Source organism: Lissotriton vulgaris, chromosome 6 (assembly GCF_964263255.1).
Source record: "Lissotriton vulgaris chromosome 6, aLisVul1.2, whole genome shotgun sequence".
NCBI lineage: Eukaryota > Metazoa > Chordata > Amphibia > Caudata > Salamandridae > Lissotriton > Lissotriton vulgaris.
In genome coordinates this window covers 455,267,390-455,271,965 of record NC_141694.1, presented here as the reverse complement: position 1 = coordinate 455,271,965, position 4,576 = coordinate 455,267,390, and the positions used below count along the sequence as shown (strand labels likewise).

The 4,576-nt window shown below is 46.1% G+C and overlaps 1 pseudogene; it reads right to left on the bottom strand.

Moving 5' to 3' along the window:
• Positions 1 to 776: 776 nt before the first annotated feature.
• LOC147707453 (uncharacterized) lies at positions 777 to 2,260 on the bottom strand (annotated as a pseudogene).
• Between the last annotated feature and the right edge of the window lie 2,316 nt (positions 2,261 to 4,576).

Here is a 4,576-nt window from a genome sequence, read left to right as displayed (position 1 = left end):
GGTCTTTATTCAGTAACTCGAGTTAAGGGAGAGCTCTGTCACCTAAGGAGGATCGGAAGAGTCTCTAACTTTCATCAAAGAGGACATGGTATTTATACACAGAAAAGAGGAAGGAGCTTCCCTTGAGCAAAACTCGGATAGCTGTGTTTGCAACAATACACAATTGTACAGAAATAGTAGCAACGTTACTGTGTCAAAATCATACAGATGTCATGGCAGGAAGAAGCGTGACTGTGTCTTTAATCATGAGGAAGTCAGGGCAGAAGCAGAGCATTGAGAAATAATCCTAGGCTGGTTCCTTAGATAAGAGAGTGAGAGAGAGAGAAAAAGAAGAACTGGTATTTTGACAGGATGTCTGGTGTCGTGTCTTTCAGCAAACGGGGGCTCTTCTTCTCGGAATTGGTTGTCGTGGTTTAGCAAAACGGGGCCTATTTCTCGGAATCGGCCCGATATAGGGAAATGGTTACAAATGGGGGGGTCTTGTTCTCAGAATCGGCTTGACCATAGGAATGTACAGTTTGAGTGCGGAAGCTGTTTCTCAACATCGCCTTAGCCATAAGAATGTACCTTTGAATTTTAAGAGGAAGGAGAGTGCATGTGCAACTTTTGTGTGCGCGTGATCAGGTTTGCTCGTGTTCTCGTTTGCTTGTTTTCCGACATGATGGGCTCTGGGACGTGACTGAGAGGGTGTATGATGGGACATAAACTACGAGAAATAATCTTTTTCCACATTCCCTCCTTGTCCCATAATATACCCTTTAAAATTCTTCTTCTTATTAGTCTACTTCTATACTCATTAGGCCGTCTACTTGTTCCTGTAACATGATTCTTTCCTTCTCTTTCTTTCTGGACTGTGGTTTGGGAATGCAGACAATGATACAGAAACTACAGAGAGCTGGGCCACACTGAATACAGAGGCAACAGGTGAAGAGAATGTCTAGAGCAAGACCTAGTATCGTAAGGATCTTCCACCCCCATGAGGACAGGAGGCCCCAGAGCCATCCCGTCAGGGACCAGGCTCCGGTGTCTGCGTCTAGCTTCTTTGAAAGTACATGAAGGCGGGAAATGGCAGCATATACAGAGGGAGAATTATCTGGAATGTATATACAGCAGCTGGATCCGATCAGTTCACATACGCCACCACGGTCCGCTAATATGATATCTAGGACCATGCGGTTCTGTAACGTCATGAGTCTATCGGAAGCCATCTCAGCTGTGATGTTGCTTAACGCACCAGCGGTCTCGTTTATGGCTCCCCGAACTACACAAGTTATTTGTCTTATGTGGTGGCTATTGATCATGGGCCCCCAGAAAGGGATGATTCCTTTGAAGAAATCACCAGCCTCTTGATCCACTGTGTCTTCAGCATCCATGACCCCCCTTCGCCGTCTATTAATCACTGTCGGAGGATCACTTAGATGATAATCTGCTGGGGCGGTGTAGGTAGGGGGGAGGAGAAATGCAATGTAGCATTTCCCGGACCAGCCTTGAGGTAGCCAAGTACATGCGTGAGGTCCACAAATAAAATAAATGTTGGGGGCGGTGGTCATTGTTGGGAAGTTTAAGTCAGGTAGGGTGTATGTTTTATTACACTCACTGTCTCCCATCTTCTGACCCTTGCCCTTACCTCTTACACAAAACAGGCCCTTATGAGGCACAGCCCATCCTCCCTGCTCTGTCTGTCTCTTCTGAACTGAGAATGTTTCTCTAAAGGAGGTAGTGTCGTTAAAGAGGGAATAACTGGTGTTTTCACTATTATCTGCTTGTCCCCATGTTACGGTGAAGTCTACCATCTTTTGAACATCGCGCACAGTCTTTGTTTTTATCTCGTTCCAGGTACTAGTGTTCTTGGTCTGGTTTCAGGGATGTTTCTAACCGAGGCGGAAAATATCATAGAGAGAGCATAGGTAGATCCAGCATAGCCGAAAGGGAGTGGGATAAAAGGCATACCTCCGTGTACAGAGTGTGGCATTAAGCCGCAGACCCAACAGTTGGTTTTGTTGATAACTAGTTGGTGTTGATGGAGTGTGGAGATGGATGTGTTATTGAAGAATTCTTTTCTTCTACTTTCAAGATGAGGGGGAAGATCTACGTGTGAATGCATAGCAGTGTTGTTCAAAAGCGTAGGGGAAGAAAGTGGGAAAGCTAGATGAAGGAACCAACCTAAACAAGCCATGATGCAGAAAATAAGAATCATTATAGAGAGAAAAACTGGAACTTTGTTTTGTGATAGTTTTGCATAGTGAGTCTTTGTCTTCATGATTTCGGCTGTTTTTAGTCTGAGTAAAGTATGCACCAGTGACCGGACACTTCCCAGCAGCCGCTTCACCAAGCGTCCGTCTTGGGCTTAATTAGCCACTGGTAGGTCGAGGTCAGGCACAAAGTCTCAAGTCTGTTTTGGGTAGGATCGCAGCCACGATTTGTACTCTTCTTTGGGCAAAAGTTCTGGAAGGGGTGAAATAAAGTCTGTCGTTTCAGTGTCTTTAAAGTCTGATGATTTAGTGTCTCCGGTCTCGGGATCAACAACAGTGTCCGAAGGAATTGGTCCGTGGAAGGGCTTGCAGTGGCTACCTGGAGCCATCCTTTTCGTCCTTCGACTTTGACGGTGGTCCTCGTTGTGAGCAGCACCAGCTTGGGGGACGTCCACCTTCTTTTCAGAGGGCTGGTTCGGTCAAAATTTCTGACGAGCACCCATTGGCCGGGTTGAAGGGGGTGCTCGTCGGGCGTGGTCTTGTCTGGAAAGGCTGCAGCCACCTGTGAACGGCAAGAACGTAGTGCAGACATCAAAGAAGCCAAGTAATCTGTCAGTACATTTGTGTCAATGTCAGTTAGCTTTTTAGGAGATGGGACACCCCAGATGTTTGGAGGTCTCCCATATGTGATCTCATAGGGTGACAGGCCCGTCTGAGAATGTGCCACCATTCGCATGTAGAACAGGGCAACTGGAAGAGCTGTCACCCAGTCTATTTGCTTGTCAGCGCAAATTTGGCCAGTTTGGTTTTTAATGTCTGGTTGTGCCGCTCCACCAGGCCTGCTGCTTGGGGATGTCTGACACAATGAAATTTCCAGGTGTAACCTAACAGTAGGGAAACTGCTTCCATTAACTTAGAGGAGAAGGGTTGTCCATTGTCAGAGTAGATGACTCTGGGCAAGCCATATCTTGGGAAAAATTCTCTAACCAGTTGTGTAGCTGTCATTTGGGCACCATAGTCTGGGACAGGGTAAGCTTCAGTCCATCGGGTTAAGGTACAGACCACTACAAGGACATCCTTCCATCTGGATATAATCCATTTGGAGGACTTCAAAGGGGTGATCTGGAGGATGGAACCCTCCTTGTTCAACTGATACACTTTTCCCAGGATTGAACTGACAGCAAATCATACATGTTTGTACTTCTAGTTTGGCTGCTGCACGCAGATGCTTGTTGTGCCATATCAGATTCAGACTGTCTAACATTCCTTATTCTTCTAGGTGGGCAGGACCATGGGCAGTTTCTATCATTACGGGAACCATTATGTCAGGGAGAAACCATTTGGACTTGTCTTTGGTTACCCACCCTTGATCTGTGTGTGCACCTCCCTCTTCCTCCCATTTTCTCTTTTCGGTCTCTGTGGCTTGGTTTTGGATGTCTACTACATCTTTGGTGGGATCAATAACTGGACAGATAGTTCTGGTGATGGTTTCAGTGCTTAGATACCTGTCTGAGCAGCGTGTTTAGCTGTGGCGTCCGCCAGAGCATTGCCTCTAGTGATAGAGTCTATGACTTTGGTATGTGCTTTGCATTTTAGTATAGCTACTTCTGTGGGTCTGTGTACTGCTTCTAGTAGCTGACGGATAAGATCTCCATGTTGGATCTTTGTTCCATGAGAGTTTAGAAAACCTCTCTCCCTCCACAGAATGCCGAAATTATGGACAACCCCGAATTCGTACTGTGAATCGGTGTAGATGTTGACTCGTTTTTCTTTAGACCACTCATATGCTTGTGTGAGAGCTATTAGCTCTGCTGCTTGTGCTGAATGTATGGATATCCTAGCTGCTAAGACGACTGTGTTTTCTGTAGTGACAGCATAGGCTGCTGAAAGTTCGCCTGATAGGAGGCGCATACAGGAACCGTCTACAAACAGTGTGTGTTCTGGTGTACTTAGAGGGACATCTGTAAGATCAGATCGGGGCTTTGTGACTAGTTTGACTACCTCTAAGCAGTCGTGAATCTGATTGTCAACTGGAATAGTAGGCTGTAATGTAGCTGGGTTGAGGATATTGCATCTTTTGATGATGATGTGGGGTTGGAACAGTGACTTCTTAGCCTGTGAGGCGGGCTATGGTCAAGTGTTATGTCTGAGTCCTATTCAAGAGTAGTTCTACTGCATGTGGAAATTGTACTTTGAGAGAATGTCCTAGTACTATGGAATCACTTTGTCGTATTGCTAGAGCTGTGCCTGCGACAGATTTCAAACAGGCAGGCAAACCTTGTGCAACGGGGTCAAGAGTGCTAGAAAAATAAGCACAGGGACGATGTCTGTTGGCTTGCATTTATGTTAGCACTGACAAGGCTGTACCTTCCTGTTCTGTGACA